This window comes from Scyliorhinus canicula, chromosome 1 (genome assembly GCF_902713615.1).
Source record: "Scyliorhinus canicula chromosome 1, sScyCan1.1, whole genome shotgun sequence".
Classification (NCBI taxonomy): Eukaryota; Metazoa; Chordata; class Chondrichthyes; order Carcharhiniformes; family Scyliorhinidae; genus Scyliorhinus; species Scyliorhinus canicula.
In genome coordinates this window covers 120,241,209-120,264,416 of record NC_052146.1, presented here as the reverse complement: position 1 = coordinate 120,264,416, position 23,208 = coordinate 120,241,209, and positions in this window count along the sequence as shown.

Sequence of the window (23,208 nt, the reverse complement as noted above, 5' to 3'; positions counted from 1 at the left end):
TGTTTGGGTGCAAGAGATGGAGAGGGATTGAGTCATCATTGAAGATCCATTAGCCCTCAAAATGGACAGAAACATCCAGTTGACCCCGTTCATGAGGGATGTGAGACCAGTAAAAACTCAGTGATGTAGAGAATAAGGGAGGGGACAACCAGACAGGAGGCTGGAGGTGACTCTGAACGGGCAAGGGCATTGATCAGGGCTAGACAAGCAATTGGGGTGAAAGGGCAGCTGTGATATGAGTGAATGGTAGCTGACGGATAAGGTGAAGGACTGGCTGCTTCCAGGACCAGGAGTACAATAGATGAGGGGAGGTACTGAAGTTAAGCAACATCAACCTGATGCTCAACCTGAGGGCAGCACAGTAGCATTGCGGGTAGCACAATTGCTTCACAGCTCCAGGGTCCCAGGTTCGATTCCGGCTTGGATCACTGACTGTGCGGAGTCTACACATCCTCCCCGTGTGTGCGTGGGTTTCCTTCGGGTGCTCCGGTTTCCTCCCACAGTCTAAAGATGTGCAGGTTTAGGCAGATTGGCCATGATAAATTGCCATTAGTGTCCAAATTTGCTCTTTGTGTTGGGTGGGGTTACTGGGTTATGGGGATAGGGTGGAGGCGTTGACCTTGGGTAGGGTGCCCTTTCCGTGGGCCGGAGCAGACGCAATGGGCCGAATGGCCTCCTTCTGCACTGTAAATTCTATGATAATTCTATGACCGTTTCGCTCTCTCATCCCTCGCAGCTTACTGATCGGGATCAGTATAGGGCCAGTGGAGCTGCAATTCTGCTAATTACAGCACTGGAGGAGGAGCAGTGACTCCAGCCACAACAAGCAGCGGCACCCAGGGAATACCCAGCACCAGGAGATCAGGGGGCCGCAGGGCAAGCTCAAGAACCGGAGCCTGCAGTAGCCAAATAAGGGGCATGAAGGCGAAGAAGGAGACTGAGGTTATACAGGACGGTGTGTCCTTCATGGAGCTGTCAGACAACATCTGCCACAGGAGAGTCTGCCTCACCAGGGAGACAGAGCAGTACATGTGACACATTCTGTCCAAATTGGCACCACATGGAGGCAGAGCCCCTTTCCCTGTGGCCATGAAGGGCAGAAGCATTCAAATTCTACATGGCAGATTCATTCCAGGGCTCCATGGGTAATCTGTGTGGCATTTTGCAGTCATCCACCCATAAATGCATCTGTGAGATCACGGATGTTCTCTATGCGAGGGCATTGGACTTAATTCATTTTGACCGGGGATCAGGCCCAGCAGGACCGGAGGGCTGTGGGATTTGTCACCATAACTGGTCTTCCACAGGTGCAAGAGATGATCAACTGTTCTCATGTCACTCCGCATACCCTGTGGCATCAGGGATTCCTATTCATCAACAGGAAGGGCCACTCCCTTATGTCCAGCTGGTGTGTGACCAGCAGATGAGGCTCGGCACTTGTGTGGACATTTTCCAGTGAGCATGCATGATCGCTACATCCTTGGGCAATTGCTAATCCCTGGAATATTCAAATGTCAACCAAGGCTGCAGAAATGGCTTGTTGGGGACAAAGGATATCTGCTGATGTCTTGGCTGATGACGCCACTGTGGAGGTCTGAGAGCGAAGCAGGGGCCTGCTCCAATGATGGCTCACAGTGACACCCAGTCTGTGATTGAGCGGTGCATTAGGATCCTTTGGATGTGCTTCCACTGTCTCGTCAGGTCTGGCGAGACGTTACAGTAAAGTCCCCAGAGGGTCTTCTGCATATTGGTTGTCAGCTGTGTCCGACATAACGTGGCAAAGCAGTGGGGTGCCCACCTTCCTGATGATAACCTGGAGGAGTGGAACATCCCTGTGGATGAGGAGGAAGATCAGGAGGGAGTGGAGGAAGAGGCTAGAGAGGGGCCTGAGGATGGAGGAAGATGGGAGCAAGGGTTTGCATGGGCAGAAGGATCTGAGCTGCCCTCATCACTTCCTGTCTCACACTGTAGGAACATCATGTGGTCCAACAGCTCAAGAGGCCCCCTTCACCCCACCAAGATTGCACTAGCCCTCTGCAACTATGGAAGGAGGGTCGCAGTAAACTCTTGTGATCCGGGCGATGGGCCTGGGGAATCCATGTTCTTGCTGATCAGAAAATGAAGGAGATTGATGATCACTCGCAGTGAGGAAAGCTCTTGATGCACCTCAATTATTTCTGACTCCTGTCCCTTTCCAGCACACTCACTTCCCAACTCATGTGCGAATGCGGTTGAACCCTAGGTCCCTTTGTTGCACAGTGTCATGTGAGAGTCCCTTTAAGAAATGGAGGTTTATAAAATAGCTGCAATGGATGTACCTTTAAGAAATGGGTGTTTATCAGTGATGTCACAGTGTGGGTGCTGCTTTTACTTTCATTTTGGGCTGTCTGCTACAGGGCGTGTTTAGTTTTGTTTTAGATTTGGAGACACTGCAGTCACAGCAAGATGTGCATGAATCTCTGCAAGCGAAAGAAAGTTCATTTAGTGATTTCAAAGTGGTAACTGCTCTCAGTAGAGAAGTTAAACCTGACGTCTTTCTGTAAAAAGGGTTCTTTTGGATGTTGCAAGGGAAGATTAAGAGTTACTTATCAAGTACTGTATTCGTTGGGGCATTTATTGGTGTTGATAATTGTTAAGATGTTTACTGTGGGTTTATAAAGTGTTAACTGGTTTCATAAATAAACATTGTTTTAATTTAAAAGTACTGTAGATCTCTGTTGCATCACACCTGCAGAGTAGGCCCGTGTGCTCCCCATAACCACAATCTATTAAAAGTTGTGGGTCAGGTGAACTCCCTGATACACTTTGGAGTTCTCTAAACCCTGGCCCATAACAATAGCACTAGAGGGAGAATTGGGCGAGGGTCCAGGGCTCATTTATTCACGTTGAGTGGGCCTAACCTTTTGCATAGCTTTGAGGTCATGTGTGAACATAGGTATTCAGAGCAGAAATATGCAATTCAGCTCTTCGAGCCTGCACCACCATTCAATAAAAACATGGCTGATCTCTTCCCAGTCTCAAATCCAACTCTCTGTCTGTTCCCCATATAATTTCAACCAATTTTAAAATCAGAAATATATCTATTTCCTTCTTGAAACCATTTAATGATTTTGACTCCATCACACTATGGGGCAGCGAATTCCACAAATTCACCACCCTCTGCGAAAAGTAGTTCCTCCTCATCTCAGTTTTAAATCTACTGCCTCACAATCTGTATCTGTGACCTCTCGTTCTAGATTGCCCCACAAGGGGGAACATTTGGTCTATGTTTACTTTATCAATCCCTTTTCGTATTTTATACACCTCGATCAGATCCCCTCTCATTCTTCTAAACTCCAGCCAGTATAATTCCAAACTGTTCAATCTCTCCTCATATGTGAACCCATTCATCTCCGGAATCAATCTGGTGAACCTCCTCTGAACTGCCTCCAATGCCACATCATCCGTCCTCAAATAACGAGACCAAACTGGACACAATATTCCAGATGTGGTCTCACCAACACCCTATACAATTGCAACAAAACTTCTCTATTTTTATACTCCAGTCCTTTTGCAATAAACGTTAAAATCCCATTTGTCTTTTGTATTACATGCTGTACCTGCAGACCGACTTTCTGAGATTCATGAACAAAGACACCCAGATCCCTCTGCCCAGATGCATTTTGAATCAGCATTCCATTTAGATAATAATTTGCCTTTCTACTTGTTTGACCAAAATGGATAACCTCACACTTACCCATATTAAACTCCATCTGCCAAATTGTGGCCCATTCTCGTGGCCTATCTATATCCGTCTTTAAACTCATTGGGGTGGATTCTCCGTCGGCAGGATCCTCTGTTTCGCCGCCAGCGCACACACGCCTGCGGATTACCCGATGGTGTGGGGATGCCTGCAATGGGAAACCCTATTGGCCAGTTGCCGGGATGTAGAATCCTGCTGCCAGAGCGGGTGCGCCGAATCAGAAAAGCGATGTGGCAGGAAGGAGAATCCCGTCCCTTATCTTCCCTTCCCTGCCTCCTTTCCCACCTATCATAGAATCATCTGCAGATGTTGACATTTATACTCTGTCTCTGCTGGTAGATCATTAAGATTATTGTAAACAGTTGAGGTCCAAGGACTGAATCCTGCGGTACCCCACTAGTTTCAATTTGGACCAGAGAAGGACCCATTTATCCCAACTCTCTACTTTCTGTCATTCAGCTAATCCTCAATCCAATCTGGTACTCTACCCCCAATCCCCTGTGATCTCTGCTTCTGGATCATGTTTTTATGCAGCACCTTGCCAAACGCCTTCTGGAAATCTAGATATATCATATCCACAGGTTCCCCATTATCCACCTTGCTGGTTACATGCACATGGACACATATGCATACGCACATACATGCACACAATGTACTCAGATAGTCTGGTGATATCTACCACCTGCACTCCACAACAAACAATGTCTGATTAAGTGATCCATCTTACAAGCAACAGATCAAGACTGTTAGGAGCAGAGACAAAGGATCAAATCTGGTTGAAAAGGAAAAATCTGTTGTAATATGTCTTTAAAGTGGTCGAGGTTAGTCACATGCCACGTAGCATGAGACTAACAAATGACTGTTCACCACTTGTACCTTTATTTAATCTTACTGCCAGGCTGAGAATTATGTTGTTTAGAAATAACTACCCTGCCACCATGTCTTCTGTGTTAACAATGGTATAAAAGGCACCAATCACTCCTAAGGGATTGCGTACACTGTGGATTAATTTATTCAGAGCAGACACTGTAATGATATGTAGTTAGATTAGTGAAGGGTTAATAATTACATCTCTGTGTAAATCAAACACGAGAGAGCGTTACCACTTCCATGTATTTAAGTCAGACTCTGAGGGAATTCTGGGAGTAGCATAAGGAGAAAGCATGGTGAAAGCATAAGAAAAAGATTAGAGTGGATAGAGTTAACACGAGATGAGATCATAGTGTAGTTAGTGACTATTTTGATTATTGAGTACTGTAAGACAGATTCAATATCACTTAATTATTATCTGTAGCTCAGTAGAGTGTGCTAACTTCATTTAATTATTGTAATAATAAATTAGTATATTCTTTGTCAACACTACAATGGATCATTCTGGAAGAAAGGACAAAAAATACAACATATTACCAATCATGGTAATATAACAGACACTAGTGAACAGCTACACATAAATAGAAAGCTTGAGGACATTCGAGCTGCAGGGCTGTGTGTGCTGTGTTCTGCTCCAGGCTGAAGTTAAACTGAGGTTGGATCACATAATTCCCTTAAAGTGATAGCATGCTGCTATTCCATAAAGCCATATGACAACAAAATTCCTAAAGGATGATCACGCTATAAGCGTAAGCTTTTTGTAATTGAAGTAGTGAGACGCTGACGGTTACATGTTTAATAATGATGAGTCAAAGACGCTGAAAACTGTCACAATATTTCCATAAAACCACTGCGTGAGGGGTACTAGATGTCAGCTGTACCTTAGTGGTAATCCTTTTACATCTGAGTTAGAAAGTCATGGGTTCAACCACTATTCAAGGTACTTAAACCCATCGTCCATGCTGATCCTCCCAGCATAATTCTATGGTAGTGTGCACTGTTGGAGATGTCACTTTTCAGATGAGCCATTAAAGCAAACCTCTGCCTGTCTTCTTAGGGAAATGTAAAGAATCCCATAACATTATCCTGGCAGATGGAATATAACGCTGAAAAGTGTGAGGTGATGCACTTTGGAATGAGTAACAAGACAAAGGAGTCAATGAATGGCAGAACATTAGGAAGCTCAGAGGGATCGTGGAGTGCTTGTCCACAGATTCCTGAATACGGCAGGATAGGTTAATAGGGTTGTTAAGAAGGCATACTGGTCACTTGCCTTTATCAGTCGTGGCATAGATTATAAGAAAGCGGGGTTATGTTGGAGCTGTAGAAAACTTTGGTTGGGCCTCTGCAGGATACTGTGTTCAATTCTGGTCACCTCACTATGGGAAGGATGTAATTGCATTGGAGAGCGTGCAGAGGAGATTCACCAGGATGTTGCCTGAGATGGAGCATTTGAGCTATGCAGAGAGACTGGATAGGCTTTGGTTGTTTTCTTTGGAGTAGAAAAGACTGAGGGCGACCTAATTGAGGTGTATAGGATTATGAGGGGGACGGACAAGGTGGATAGAAAGCAGCTGTTCGCTTTAGTTGAAGGGTCACAACCAGGGACCATCATTTTAAAGTGAGGGTCAGGAGGTTTCAAGGGGATTTGAGGAATGGTTTTTTTCACCCAGAAGGTAGGGGGAGTCTGGAATGCATTGCCTGGGAGGATAGTGGAGATGGGAAACCTCACAACTTTTAAAAAATACGTGGTTGAGCACTTGAAATGTCATAGCATTCACGGACTAAGGGCTAAGTGCTGGAAAAGGGATTAGTATAGATTTAGTGCAGTTTTGTCAGTGCAGACTCAACAGGCCAAAGGTTCGCTTCTATACTGTGTGACTCAATGACTTTATGTCTGTGGGTATGATTCAGTGACCGTGTTGCTCCCTGCATGGATCCGGGCGCAATAGGTGAATCGCACAAGAGACCCAAATTGGCCCCCTTGCCGGGTGCCAGGACGAACGTGAGTCACTTGACTCACTGCACCCGGCACAATCTGGATCTTGCCCTCACTGGGCAAGATCCAGATCTGCATATTTAAATGATCCATTGGGCTTAGTTAAACACCCAGATGCCATATGCACCGATAACCGGGAGTCAACGGACGCACCTGTGAGACCTCACGAGGGTGGCATTTAGCACTGTCTTACACAAGCATAGACCAGGCGTGATGGAACTTCGGTGGGGGGGAGGGGGGGTCTTTTGGGCCATTAGAGTCACCCTAGTAGCTGGGGACAGGGTAGGATGGTACCCTGCCACTCCCCTGGCAGTGCCAGCCTGGTGCAGTCAGGTTGCCTGAGTGACATTGCCAGTGTGCCAGGGGCACTTCCAGGTTGCCAGGCTGGCAATGCCAAGGTGCCTGGATGCAAGGTTGGCAGTGCCAGGTATCAGCCCAGGGGAGCATGCCCATGATAGTGCAGGTGAGGGGGAAATTTGAGGGCCCCAGTAAAAGTTGATGGGGTGAAGGTGGGGTCCTGATAGCCTGGGGTCTGATAGAAGTGCTCTAGAGATCTGCGAGGAGCCGGTCCTGCTGGTCAGATCAGCTCACCAGCGCAGGACGGCTGTCTAAGTATGGCCTCAACAGGGAGAAACTCACCAAAGCCAAAAAAAAATGGCAAAGTGTCATTGAATATCGGGGTGATTCCCAGTGCTGCAGCCATCGAGAAACACCCTGCCAAATGCGCCCAAAAGCGGAATTTTTACTTTTTTATCATGAATCGTGCCATATGACACGATGAGACTGTTCACTGCGACACCTGCCTATAATAAAGGGAACAATTTGCGGCATATGTCAGTAATTGCAAGCAACTGCACCACTTATAATGAAGCCATTTCTCCTGTTCATATGACCCATCCTGAAGATGAGGATAGTCCAGGGCTGTCATGTATCTATTGTCATTTTGATTCAATGCCAGGCATTGTGTCTCATGAATTGAGTGTTACAGACAATCAGTGGCATTATGTGCCACTCAGCGGTGTTGCCAGTGTTCAATTGTGTTTAGTGTTTATGCATCATGTCATGTCAGTGTTTATAGAGTCAATCCATAGGTCTTCTTTCACCTATAATTCTTCAGCTCAAGAGAAATATAAGAGGCTGTTTATTATTTTCTAACTAGTGTGCTGAAACAGATGTGTGCAGATCATTGAGCTAGTGCGCCTACTCTTCAAGATGGAAAATAATCATCACAGATTGACTTTATTACAAAATAACTGGTGATGTGGAAGTGATACGGAGGTTTCTCCCAAATCATTAACTATCTTTCCCCTTTGTATGATGACACCTCATGGTGTCCAAGCAGTTCACAATTTTCTTTTCAACCAAAGGTCAATTAAGTTGACAAAAGTAACAATAATGTTCTCAATGGGGACGCTAAGTGTGCAATCAGCTGTAATAGTATAAATACTACATGGTGTGAAACAGCCAGAGATAAAAGCCAATCTAAAATTGAATTACACAACTCAAATGAAACCCCCAAGTGGTGAGAGCATCCTGACTGAACAATCAGTTAACGGTCAGTTCCTTTTACACTTCCAAAGTTTGGAGGATTCACTTGTAGACTCTGGAGTTGAAACAGCTCAGCTTGAGCCTTGGTACCCAAGTCCTGATCATTTATCACCCCCAGACCGACACTTCCTCCTGGTTCAGCAATGCAGTGACTTGAAAATTCTCATCTTCCTTGGCCTAGTTCTCTCCCCATCCCGGTAACCGCCTCCAGCCCTACAACGTTCCACAATCCCAATGTTGTTCTCTTTCGCAGAGGCCCCGGAGGATCGGGCGTCAGGCCCGCTAATGATATGCCTACTGCACTCTCAGCCCACATGGCGAGCGCCACATTTACAGCATTTTGGGGGTGCCGGAGCATCCCGAGTTGGTGTCAAACCGGCGTCTACCGCGATTTTGGTGTCGGACGCTATTCTCCGCCCAATTGCGTTTCAGAATTCCCAAATTTTTTTTTAAAAATTGCTCCAGCATTGGCGCCCGAGCCTGGCTCTGAAGCTCTAATATTCTGTCTCTAAATCTCACTGCCTCTCTGCCACTCCCAGCTCACTAAAACTGCTTCTTGAAACTAACCATGTTGACCAACTGTACTCATATCTCATTATGTGGCTTGATGTCAATTTTGTCTGATGATGCCGAGATGAAATGCCTTGAGCTGGTTTTGCTATGTTTAACATGTGGCAAGCACTCCAGCCCATGCAGTGCCCTTGGTCACAAAAGACCTCAAGCATACCAGTGGGACCTGTGTGCTCCTTCTCGAAGGGATGGAAGAGAGATGGACAGTTGAGCTGGATGACCCCATCAATCACCCAGTGCAAAAGTTTGAGAGGTACCATTCTGAATCCACATGGGAAAAACTAGGAGGCAGCCCTCCATCATGAGGTTTTGTACCACAGCCAGTTCAGGAACAGAACCTGACTGCACAATTCTGTTACACATATTAGCCATCTGAACAAGCTGATCCCCACTCTCTCTCTATGCTCTTTTGAGCACCAGTGAAATTAACCAGACTACTGAATCAAATTAACAGAATTAACCAAATTGACAGCCCCTTAAAGCGGCACTGTGGTGAAAGGAGAAGGATTTAAAGGGAACTTACAAGCTAATGCAAAATGTAATTTTATGGAGCTACCAATGATACACTCCAGCCCCCCTGGTGCCCACCAGTCACAGAAGGTGTTCTCTCTTTATACTCCTTTTAAGTAAACCAAAAATAAATTAAACAAAAATGAGAGGGGGTAATATCCTCTGTTGGGGAAAAGTAACTAAAACAAATTGGCAAAGAAAACCTAACTAACTAAATCAAAATTGTTGTAGAAGTACTGCAATTTGTCAGTGAATGACATCATGTGCTCCCTCTCCAAGGCAAGCTGACTTCAAATATAGCCATGGTAGTCTCTCTTTATAAGTGCTCTAAGTACTTAATTAAACAATACCATTCTCTTGAGTATCTTAACAATATAATTAAAATAGCATGAAACCATTACAGCCGATCCTATTAGTTTGCTGGTGGGCAGAACAAATTAAAATTGCCACTTTAAACTCAGTCATTCAGGAAAGAGCCTCAACAAGGGAACCAGTGGCATGACCTTGCAGACTGCACATCACGCGGAGGATGAGGATACTCAATCCTAGTGGCCAAAAAGATTACCCTAGCCCGCAGGGATCATGAGGTGATCCTGAATGACACCTCAGGATCATTCCAAGGTCGAGTGGGGACTTGTGCACCATTTCAAAAGCTACAGTCCACAAGTGCATCCATGAGGTCACGGATGCCCTGTTTGCCTGGGCAGCTAACTATATAAACTTTGACCTGGACCCGGCCCAACAAGAGGCCCGAGCAGCAGGATTCACCACCATCAATTGGATGCCCCAAGTCCAGGGGGTATTAGATGGCACACCTGTTGCCATGCACGCACTGGGGCTTTGGGGAGTGCCCAACATCAATATGAAGGAGTTACACTCCCTGAAAACCCAGCTCATGTGTGACCACTACATGAATATCATGCACTTGTGTGCATGCTTCCCAAGGAGTGTGCACCACAGCTACATCCTGGGGCAGTCTGACATTCCCAGCTTCTTTGAGGTTGGCGCATGGTGGATAAGGAGTACCCGCTGAGGACCTGGGGCTAATGGCGCCAATATGAAGGCTGCTGACCACTGCAGAGACCCGACACAACAAGGCCGCTGCAGCCACTCGGCTTGTCATTCAGTGGTGCATCGGACTCCTCAAGATGCGGTTCAGATCCCTCGACCGCTCCGGTGGTGCAGAGGGTAAGGACTCTGATGTCTGAGACTTCGCCGCTATTCTGGGCTTCTCCAGAGTGGTGGGGTTAGGGGTTAGTCAGATGTGGTGATGGCTGGTGCCAATTCCTTCCAAGTGACACTGGCTGCCCTGGAGCTGACCCTTTGAGTCTCTCAGGGGAAAGGGCCTTTCTGTCTAGGCTTGACCACATCCAAAATTCTGGCCAGGTTTTGGCATCCCAAATCATGCGGCTCGTCTCCGCAGCGGCATGGCTGCGAGCTGTGGGAGATGGCTGTACAAGAGCGGTTTAAGTGCTGCTCTCCCTTGTTAGCGGGAGGCCGGTGTGCGTAGTACTGGCGAATCAGCTGGCAGGGCCATCATTTGTGGCATGAAGCACATATGGCCTCGTTAAGTGGACCAATTAGCGTTTGATACCGGTGACGGCTTTGCTGGGTCGTGTGCCTGGAACTTTGCGGCAATTCCCGTTCGCTACCGCACTCAGAAACTTTTCCATTAAATCGCACCCAATGGCTCTAATGATCTGGACCTGTGTATATGGAGCAGAATTTCAAAGTTATCACACGACATGAAACTTGGAAATGTCGGTTTGGTGGGTTGATGGGGTAGAGAAGAAATGCATTAGAATGTTACTAGGACTGTGGGACTTCATTTCCATGGAGAGACTGGAGAAACTGGATCCAGTGAAGAATAAGAAAATCATAGAATCCCTCGAATGCAGAACAAGGCCATTCAGCCCATTGAGTCTGCCCCGATCCTCTGAAAGAGCATCACACCTAGGCCCACGCCTCCACCCCCCTCCCCCCCCAGGGAGGGGTTCTGTCCCAGAAACAGGGAGAATGTGCAAACTCCACACAGGCATTCACCCAAGGGCAGAAACAAACTTGGGTCCCTGGTGTTGTTAAGCAGCAGTGCTAGCCACTGTGCCACCATGCCACCCTTGAGGTGTTCAAAATTATGAGATGTTTAAATAGAGTAGATAGTGCAAAACTAGCCGGCATGGTGGCACAGTTGCATTGTTGCCTTACGGCGCCGAGGACCCGGGTTCAATCCCGACACTGGGTCACTGTCTGTGTGGAGTTTGCACATTCTTTCCGTGTCTGTGTGGTTCTTACCCCCATAAGCCAAAGGTGTGCAGGGCAGATAGATTGGCCCTGCAAAATTGCCCGTTAATTGGAAAAAAATGAATTGGGCACTCTAAGTTTATTTAAAAAAAGATAGAATACAATAATCTTTATTGTCACAAGTCGGCTTACATTAACACTGCAATGAAGTTACTGTGAAAAGCCCCTCGTCGCCGCATTCTAGCACCTGTTCGGGTACACAGAGGGTGAATTCAGAATGCCCAAATTACCTAACAGCATGTCTTTCAGCACTTGTGGGATGAAACTGGAACACCCGGAGGAAAGCCACGCAGACATAGGGAGAATGTGCAGACTTCGCACAGACAGTGGCCCAAGCAGGGAATCGAATCTGGGACCCTGGAGCTGTGAAGCAACTGTGCTAACCACTGTGCTACCATGCCACCCACAGGAGAAAATCTATCCACTAGTGAGAGGACTGCTAACCAGAGGTCACAGATTTAGGATGATTGGTTAAAAAAAGATAAAGACGATAGGATTAATATTCACACAGCTGGTTGTTGTGATCTCGAACACACCACCTGAAAGGGTAATGAAAGCAAATACAACAGCAATGTTCCAAAGAGAAATGGATAAATTATAGGAGCATGGGGAAAAAGTTGGGAATGGAACTAAATGGCAAGAGCTACCAGAGAGCGGACACAACCTCCTTGTGCTACATGTATCATTGACAGGTTCCTTGATTTCAGGAGGACAGTGAGACAGCATCTCAGAAAATCAATGCAAGAATAAAATACAATTGGAGGCTTCTCCAGCTTTCAGGGTGAAGAGAGAATTCCTGCGCTGACGTTTTTATGGTTTTGTAAAGAAATGTAACGAGGACAGTCTTTGAATAAAACCAGAAAATGCTGAGAAAGCACAGCAGGCCTGGCAGCATCTCTGGGCAAAGAAACAAAGTTAATGTTTCGAGAGTCCATACAACTCTTTTTCAGCTTTCCAGCACCTGCAGAATTTTGCTGTTATCTGAGGACGGATTTCACATTTGTTTGTTCTCTGTATGCACAAAGAACACTGGTGCAGTAACCCATTCCGCATCACTCTCTGTAAATGCAATGTGTTAAATTGACTCACTTATGTGGGAGTTAAGTACTCACCAAATTCATGTTTACTAGTTACTGAAGCTTACCGTAAATGTTATTCAGAGACAATCCTCTCAGTCCCAGCCTTCAACCTCCCTTTGTCCTTGGCAATGTTGCTGGTCTCTATTTACTGATGCTTTCCGAGCTGTTCCAAATTTTCCTCTCTCCTTCCTCAAATGCAGCTACATTTTTTGTATACATTCTAATTCCTCCCAACATTCTTGTGATGTTCAGCTCAAGACTGACCTATTCTTTCCCAGATTCTCCAGACCACCACTTCCTTCAAGCGCCGGACAGCGAAACCCCAAGATGGCTGTTATTGTGCGAGTTCTTTCTCTTATTGTTTTACATTTTTGCACTGTCCCATGTCACAGGTGTTCAAATGTAAGTTGCCCCGAGGAACATTAAAGTGGTCCTATTAGGTCAACAAATTTTAAAGGGATAAAAACAGGGGGCGGGATTCTCTGATCCTGAGCCTAAATATTGACACCGTCGTAAACGACATCGCGTTTTACGACAGCATCAGGCTGGCCCCTAGGAGCAGCAATCCTGTGCCACGCAGGGGGCCAGCACAGCACTGGAGCGCTTCACGCAGCTCCCGATGTCGATACCGGCGTCAGAATGGTCACTGTGCGGGTCTGCGCATTCGCACTACGGCCGACACGAGCTCACGCATGCGCATGGGTTGCGGATCTCGCTGGGCACTTGGCCCATCACACGAGGAGAATCACCGTGGGGGCTGCGTTGAGCGCCCCCTCGACCAACACTGTGCCAACCGCACCGGCGTCGGAGCGGCATCGTGTGAATCGCGCCCCCCCCCCCCCCCCCCGGCGATTCTCTGACCTGGCACGGAGTCGGAGAATCCCGCCCATCTTGCATTTATTCAGCACCTTTAAAATCCCAAGTTGCTTCAGAAGAGCACTGTCAAATGAAATTTGACAACTAGCCCAATTGGAAGATACGGGTGACTGCGAGTTTGGTCAAAGTGATAGCAAGTGAAGTACCTGTGAAATGGTAAATTATAAAGAGTCAACAAAAGGAATGAAATTACAAAATGACCTTTGCAGGTGAATGACCAGAGGCACTGGTTCGTAGGTGCTTGTCAGTGAGTGTGGCACAGTGACACAGTGGTAAGCACTGCTGCCCTACAGCGTCAGGGACCCGGGTTTAATAACGACCTCGGGTGACTGCCTGTGTGGTACTTTCTCCCTGTGTCTGCGTGGGTTTCCTCCGTGTGCTCCAGTTTCCTCCCACAGTCTAAAGATGTGCCAGTTGGGTGGATTGGCCTTGCTAAATTGCCTCTTAGTGTCCAAAAGTTTGGGTGGGGTTACGGGGTTAGGATGGGGCTAGGTAGGGCGTTCCTTCTGCACTGTAGGGATGCTATGATAATACACAAGATGAAGCAGTTAGAATATAAGCAAGTGCACAGTTTGAAAAAGGTCATTCAACATCTGTTAAGGACTGGTCCGATACAGTTCATGAATTATGCAAAAATGTTGAACGATGAAACTTCAGAGGATGAAAGTAATTAAAAACACTCAAAAGAAGTGGAAAAGATCTCTTTGAAATGGGATTTGGTGAAACAAAAACAACGAGATCATAAGACGTTCAGAGATCAAACCAAGCAGGAATACAAAGTTCTTTTGAGTGAACATCAGAAGCATCTTAATGACATCCATTAAAAGGCTAAAAGAGATTTTGACCAGAGAAGAAATTATACATTAATGTACAAAAAAAGTTAACTTTGCTGAATCGAAATGGACGGTTTGTCACATTTTAGTTTAGAAAATGAGCTTAAGAATGCAATTGCCCGTAGAGTGAACAAAAGTGACGATTGGACTGCAGATATAATTAAACATTCTCTGCTGAGACTGGGAATTTGAGGAAAAGGAAACACAGCATTTGAGTTCTGATCATGCTATGATATGCAGATTCTGATAATGCGATGACATTTATTATCATTGTTTTAGTTAAATCTTTACAATTATACAATATGAAATTCATAGATGTGGAATGAGGAGTTTACTTGTATGATGTAATAAGTTATTTTGTTGGACATTTATTATGTTACGTTTGTATGAAGTGGATGTCACAGCATTGCAAAGAAAAATTCACGACTGTGAAGCTTTCTTTCTTCCAAAGAGGGAGGTGTTAGGAAATAGAGATAGTTTGAGTAATTTGTATTATGTGTGTTAGAAATAAGGGGCTGAATTCTCCGTCGCTGGGATTCTCTGTTTCACCGGCATCACACTCATGTCCGCGTATTTCCCGCAAACCGGGTGCAGCAGGACGGGGGTTCCCGCCCGAGGCATAAGTTTAAACTTAATTTTGTGTTTTTGTATTTGTATGGAAAGAAAATGTTACTAACTTCAGCTTAGCTTTGTGTTAGAAAGCTAGTCTCCCTCTAATATGCGCTCCGACGATCTACCCAAGGGGTGGCACGTACCCCCTCACCTTGGAATTCTTGTGTGCACGCCGTTCAGTGCTGGTGTCCACAAATGGGGACAGACATAACGGCACTTGTGGGGGTTCCCCAGGAGATTGGAGGCCCCCAGGTGCTTGCCCTCTGGGCAGAGTGGCACACTGGCACTGCCGGTGCCTCACTCGCACATTGGCTGCCAGGCTGCCAGTGCCAAGCTGGCATTTTTCCTGTGGTGGGGATCGGACCCAGGGGTGCCCAGTGCCAGTGCAAGGGGGTGGGGGGGGGGGGGGGGAGCGGCTGAGGAACCCCTTGTAGGTGAGTTGTGGCTTTGCGGGTTCGGGTGTTATGTCAGGGGTGAGAGATTGGGACATTATTTTTAAATGAGTCTTGATCTCATTCTGTACTGAGGAGCTCCAGTGAGCAGATCTCCTCACTGCAGATAAATGGACAAAGTGCAGCCTCGTCAGGGCATTTGCCGCTGATGCCCCATATCTACCCGAATGGACGCTCAATTGCCTGGTATTTTTGATGCTCAGAGTGCAGGGAGATACCCAGCCAAACGCGCTCGCTATGGTACTCTGTCCCCATTCGGGTAGTTCCCGCCCAGAAACTTTTCCATTAAATAGCGCCCAATGTTTACATCCCTTAAGTTCAGTAAAATTGGTGGAAAGAAAACGTGTGTACACAGACAAGTGTGCAGTTGCATGTAGTATTGTGTGCTGCCTCATATTACACTGTTTGGAAGTGTAAATGGCAAAAGCAATCAAAAGCAAATGATATAGCTTACACTTAACACATTAAGAAACAAAGCATCTCGCTTAGTTACCAACATAGATTTTGTACATCTGAGACAAACATTCCATGCAACACAAGCACAATGATTTAATTATTCTATATTCTACTTTCAGGGCGCCATTTAGCTCAGCTGGTTGGATGGCTAGTGTGTGCTTCAGAATAATGCCAACAGCACGAGTTCAATTTCCGTTCCAGCTGAGGTAGACTTGGGACCTGCCTCATGTGCGTGATGCAGACTGGTGCCCCTCAAGCTACATAACCAATTGACTCTCTGTAATAGAGAGAGGTGCTTACGGCCCCTTATGGACCATGGCTAATCACCTACCTCCTCTATTTTCCTTTATTTAGTTAAGATAACATGAAAGGTAACAATTGGATAGCCATAAAAGAAAGAAACTTTATCACAGTTTAAAGCACACATGAGCTACTATCACAGTTACTGTTAGAAATGTTGGAATGGCTGCCACTGGGACTGGTGAAGAATACAGTTGAGTAATGTCAGATCTGAACTTGACTTCGAGTCAAGGTGTTTGGAGGTTCCTCCAGTGACTGCCATATGGCCCAATCTAGATGCATCCCCGGCCCCATAAAATGCACCCAGTGATTTATTTAAGAGGAAATAGCTTCATTTAATAGGAAAGTAAACAAGCATAACAGGATGATAACAATAGAATGAGTTGTTAGCATAGATTAAGTAAGGTGGAAGGTGATTCTTGTAGACCCAAAACCAGCATGGACCAGTTAAACTAAGTAACCTGCTTCTATGTTGTAAATTCTATGTAATGCATATTATATTCTGACCATTTCATCTGCCTATTTCTGACAGCTAAAGTCTGTTGTATTATGTAATTTTGAATAACACAGAATAACAAAGAATAATGATAAAATATAGAAACACAAATTTTTTATGTTCATATCTTTTGTTTTAATGCAGTTTTGAGTAAAACATGCTCCAGACTTTGAAGTGAGTTCAGTGTGTTTTACCGAACTATTAGCACAGTTCTCAATGAGTTCGGCTCTCTGCTACTCTAAATGTAGTAACTCAGTCTAACTGAAACAGCCTTGCTCTAAACCACGTGCTGGGGTGTGATGCTGTAGATACACCCTGGGCGAGATTATCCGACCCTCCGCCGGGTCGGAGAATCGCCAGGGAGCGGTGTGAATTCCGCCCCTGGCGGCTGCCGAATTCTCCGCCGCCGGGGATCTTTTCTATCGAAAGAGGCGGGGTGTGAGTACCTCATCCTTTTTATAGTGAGATACCGCCCCTGAGTGTCCTGACTGCTCATTGGTTGTGTCCTATTCTATGTGTTCATTAGCTGCATGTTTGCATATCATGACATCTCCCCTTTTTTTATGTTTTGTTGGCCTATGTGAATGTATTTACATGTGAATGAGTCTGTCTAATGTGACTGACGGAGGACAACAAAACAGTGCAAACAAAACAAACGTTCACAAGTCCAGTCTCTGAGACATGCGTCTGATTCTGGTCAACCGCCGGAGAGGTGGCGGAGGGGATGATAGCGTCTTGACAGAGGGGATGGAAGACTGACTGTTGGCCTCATGGTGCGAGGTATCAGGAGGTGGCAATTCAACATATGAAAATGGAGGAGAAAGTGGTTGTGGGCAGGCAACTTTGCGTAGGGCCCGTTGATTCCTTTGCACGATGGAGCCATCAGCCATGCGTACAACATAAGAGCAGGGCACGGCCTGTCGAAAAACGACAGCGGAGCAGGCCAGCCACTATCCGATATCTTGATCCTGACAGTGTCTGCTGGGGACAGTACGACCAGATTGGTGGCATGGGCATCATAGCCCTGCTTTTGACGGTCTCTGAGCTGCTGCATCTTCTGCAGCACGGGGAGGTGATCCAGGTTGGGCAGGTGTATGGCTGGAAGCATCGTCCGCAGGTCCCTGTTCATCAGGAGTTGAGCCGGCGACATGCCAGTGGAAAACGGAGTCGCCCTGCATGCAAGCAGTACAAGGTGTATGTTGGAAGCAGAGTCCGCGGCCTTGCAGATGAGCTGTTTCACAATGTGCAGCCCTTTCTCGACTTTTCCATTGGACTGCGGATAGTGTGGACTGGAGGTGACATGCTGGAAATTGTATGACCTGGCAAACGTGGACCATTCTCGACTGGTAAAGCATGGGCCATTGTCACTCATGACAGTGATTGGGATGCCATGCCTTGAGAACGTCTCCTCACAGGCTTTGATGATGGTCTGAGAGGTGAAGTCGGGGATCTTCAGCACCTCAGGGTAATTTGAGAAATAGTCGATGATCAATACATAGTCGCAACCATTCGCATGAAAGAGGTCGATGCCAACTTTAGACCATGGAGAGGTCACTATGTCATGCTGTTGGAGTGTCCACTTGCTCTGCGCTGGCTGGAACTGCTGACAAGTAGCACAGTTCAGGACCATGTTCGAGATGTCCTGGCTGATGCCAGGCCAGTAGACAGCCTGTCTGGCTCTGCGTCTGCACTTCTTTATGCCTAGGTGTCCCTCATGAATCTGGCGTAGCACCAAGCTCTGGAGACTGAGCGGAATGACAATCCGGTCCAGCTTGAGGAGGATACCATCAATCACCATCGGGTCATCCTTCACATTGTAAAATTGTGGGCACTGCCCTTTCTGCCAGCCATTGGTGAGGTTGTGGATGACGCGCTGAAAGAGGGGGTCTTTGGCTGTCTCATCATGGATGAGAACTACCTTCTCATCTGTCGCCGGGAGAGCGCTAGCCCACAGCTACACCTGCAATTCGATGTGCTGGATGATCTCCATCTGCTCATTGGGCGAGGTGACGGAGCGGGACAATGCATCAGCGATGATGAGCTCCTTGCCAGATGTGTGCACCAAGTTGAAGTCATACCTCCTAACTTTAAGCAGGATTCCCTGCAACCGAGGCGTCATGTCATTCAGGTCCTTGTGGATGATGTGGACCAGAGGCCTATGATCTGTCTCGACAGTGAATGTCGGCAGGCCGTAGACATAATCATGAAATTTAAGGATGCCGGTGAGAAGACCCAAGCACTCCTTCTCAATCAGAGCATATCTGGTTTCAGTGGGCGTCATGGCCCTCGATGCGTAGGCTACTGATGCCCAGGATGATGTGTCATCTCATTGAAGCAACACCGCACCAATGCCATCCTGACTCGCATCCACGGATATCTTTGTCTCCCTGTCTGGGTCGAAGAATGCCAGGACTGGTGCAGTGGTGAGCTTGGCTTTCAGCTCCAGCCACTCTGTCTGGTGTGCCTGATGTGCCGCCTTCCACTCAAAGGCTGTTGACTTTTTCACCAGGTTGCGTAGGGCTGTGGTGAGTGTGGCAATGTTTGGAACTTGCCCAGAAAATTGACCATACCCAAGAAGCGCAGCACCATCATTTTGTCCTCAGGGACCTTCATCGCCTCGATGGCCTTGATTCTGTGTGTGTCTGGGCGCACACGATGCTGTGAGATCTGGTCGCCTAGGAACTTGAGCGTCAACGTGCCAAAACAACAATTGGACCTGCTTAACTTTAGGCCGTTGGCATGAACGCAGCGGAATACCTGCTGGAGACGGGACACATGTTCTTCAGGGGTCGTGACCATATGATGATGTCGTCCACATACACACAAACCCCTTCAATGCCTTCCATCATCTGCTCCATGATGCGTTGGAATATCTCCGATCCGAGATGATGCCAAATGGCATGCGATTGTAGCAGCATCTGCCAAAAGGCGTGTTGAAGGTGCAGAGTCTTCTGCTGGACTCTTCCAGCTGGATTTGCCAAAATCCCTGTGATGCATTCAAAGGGCTAAATCGCTGGCTTTCAAAGCAGACCAAGGCAGGCCAGCAGCACGGTCCAATTCCCATACCAGCCTTCCCGAACAGGCGCCAGAATGTGGCGACTAGGGGCTTTTCACAGTAACTTCATTTGAAGCCTACTTGTGACAATAAGCGATTTTCATTTCATTTCATTTGCCATCTCACTCATGAGTTCCTCCCGCTTCGGAATGGGGTAGTGTTCCCGCATGATATTCTTATTGAGATCCTTGGGATCAATGCAGATGCGCTGGTCCCCCGAAGACTTCTTTGCGCACACCATCGAGCTGACCCAGTCAGTCGGTTCGGTGACCTTGGATAGGATGCCTTTTTGCAAAAGGTGCTTGATCTGTGCCTTCAGGCGCTCTTTCAGTGGAGCAGGGACACATCATGGTGCGTGGACCACTGGCTTAGCATCATGTGTAGCAGAATCTTGTATCGATACGGCAGCGTACCCATCCCGTTGAACACATCTGGATGCTGGGCGAGGATGTCGTCGATGCCGGCCTGAAGATCCACATGGGAAGATGTTGTGGTGTAAACCCTTTGAATGAGGTTCAGCTGCTTGCAGCCGTGCGCACCTAGTCGGGATGTCCTGTCCGGCTTAACAATTTCAAAGTGTAACCGTGCTTGTGTGTGTCGGTTGGATACGTGCAGATGGCAGGACGCCAGTGCTATGATGGCATTTCCATACCTTGTGTTGCCCTATTATGTATTTTCTTTTATTCCCTTTTCTTCCCATGTACTTAATGATCTGTTGAGCTACTCGCAGAAAAATACTTTTCACTGTACCTCGGTACACATAACAATAAACAAATCCGTTGTAATCCAGAAGCTTGCAGGCAGCTGGAAGGACCGTTGGGGGCTTCTTAATGCGTCTGAAGTCTGCCTGTGAGAAGAGGTTGGCAGAGGTACCTGTGTCCAGCTTGAACTGGATGGGGCAATGGTTGACCTTCATCCTCAGAATCCACAATTAGGATTGACTGGACTTGTGATGAGTCTGGTGTGGCATATTCACACGTTGTAATAATGCCCATACGGTAGGCGCTGTCCAGGCATTCATCATCTGGATCCGTTGCACTGCCGGGATCAGAATCCTGTAAGTGTTGTTGCACACTCCGGATGCGCCGTCATCGGAATTGGGAGCGCTGGCTCCTGACTGGTGGTGCAGATCTGCATAGGGCTGCTTAGTGGCCTGGCTTCCCGCAGTTTAAACAGCGTCTGCCTCTCGCAGGGCATTGTTTCTTTAAATGGGCGGTGCCACAGTTCAAACACATCATGACGTTGGCATCCTGACGCTCCGTGCTTCGTTGCACATGCGCAGTGCGGGTTTCGGCCGCTTCGTTATCCCGTTCGCATCGCGCAGCGTCAGGCCCCGGGAAGACCGCGTGAAATGGCCGCTTTTGTCAATGTTGAGGCGCTGCATCCGGGAGATGGCCTGCACACTCTCTGCCTCGTGGGAAGCTAGTTTATCATTTTCTGCCGTTTTGTACTGGGAAAAGCGATTTTCAGCGTGCTCATGCATTGTGCATGTTTCAATCGCAACTGGCAGGGTCATATGCTTGATCTTCAGTAGCTGCTCTCTCAGAGGATTAGAGTGAAATCCAAAAATGATTTGGTCTCTGATCATGGAGTCAGTGATATCACCGAAGTTGCAAGATTGCACTAGCAGTCTAAGGTTCGTTAAATATGAGTTGAAGGATCGCTGCTTGAATATGTAGCGCTCGAAGATTTTGTTAGTGTCCACCTCACAGTGGCTGTCAAACTTGTCCAGGATGGTCTGAAACTTTGTCTTGTCCTGATCTTCGGTGAAGTGAAAGAGTTGAATATTTCCAAGGCGTGATCACCCGCTGTGGTGAGGAAAGGAGCTATCTTCCGTGTATCAGGCGCACCATTGAGGTCTGATGCTTCGACGTAAAGCTGAAATTTCTGCTTGAATGTCTGCCAGTTGGCACTGAGATTGCTAGAGGTCCTGAGCTGGTGAGGAGCTGGAATCTTTTCCATTGTGCCGGTACACATTCGCTGGTCGTCACGGATCTTGCTGAGTTGAACTAACTAGATTGAACAGACTCCTGGTATCATGTTGTGTTATGTAATTTGGAATAACACAAGCTGCCACTAAATGCAGTTTTGAGTAAAAGATGCTCCAGACTTTGAAGTGAGTTCAATGTGTTTTATTGAACTATTAGCACATTTCTCAATGAGTTTGACTCTCTGCTAATCTAAATGTAGTGAATCAGTCTAACTGAACCAGCCTTGCTCTGAGCCATGTGCTGGGGTGTGATGCTGAGGATACACCCAGTCTTACTCTGTAGATGTTGGTCTGTGGAAAGAGGTGGGGTGTGAGTGCTTCATCCCTTTTATAGTGAGATATCACCCCTGAGTGTCCTGACTGCTCATTAGCCGTGTCCTATTCTATGTGTTCATTAGCTGCATGTTTGCATATCATGACAAAGCCAGTGTTGGAAACCTGCATATGTTTTGACCAATTACTCAATGGGCATAGCAGCAAAGCTGGTGGTGCCATTGACCAGAATATATAAAACAAAGCAAGGCTCAGAACAGTTCATTTTTTTTCCCCAAACGCTTGGGCACAGAGTTACAATTTGAGAAAAGCACATTGATCCTTTATTGCATCGTAATGGATACTGTGCTCGAAGTTTTTGATGAAGGATCTTTGCAGTGTTGCTGATAGCAACAGTCAAATTGATTGTGATTCTCCCTTAACTCCAGCTGGCACCTTATATCCAATTCATACATTCCCTGTCTAGATTATCAAACCAGTTGTACTAACGGCACTGTTGAACACATTTCATATGCTTTGTTCGAACTAAATGCATTAATTTTCATCATGTGATTTTAGATGTGTGGTATCTTGCCAAGTCACTTACTAATTTCTTAGGAAGGATGTACCTCTAGGTGTTGCTGAGGTCGGGGGGGGGGGGGGGGGGGGGTTCAGCAAAACCAATCAATCCTGCATTTGAAACTCTATTACACTCACACATCACACTCAGGCCCTCATTCCAAATATGACACACTCAACATCAATCTGTTGAGAATAAACATGTTGCAGCTGGTCATCTTTATGAGACCGTGATATTGTAGAACCAGGTTAATGAACTGCGCGTGTACTCCGCACATCTCATCTGTCTGTTTAACCTTTAAACTGGAGCATCATTCTTTGTCGTTCTGGCTTGCTGATTGATCTAGGTTCATATTTCACCCATTTTCAACATGGGGAGTGTAATTCCTCCTCTAGAATATAACAGCAGGAGAAGGAAAGCATTCAGTCCACTGTATGCTGGCTCTCTGAAAGAACTTCCCACTACCCTTTGCTCATGCACCTTTTGAAGTTTTCTTTTCGAGTTATTTAACTCTTTAAAAAAAAATTTTTTTTAGAGTACCCAATTTATTTTTTTCAATTAAGGGGCAATGTAGTGTGGCCAATCCACTGACCCTGCACATCTTTGGGTTGTGGGGCGAAACCCACACAGACACGGGGAGAATGTGAAAACTCCATAAGGATAGTGACCCGGGGCCAGGATCGAACC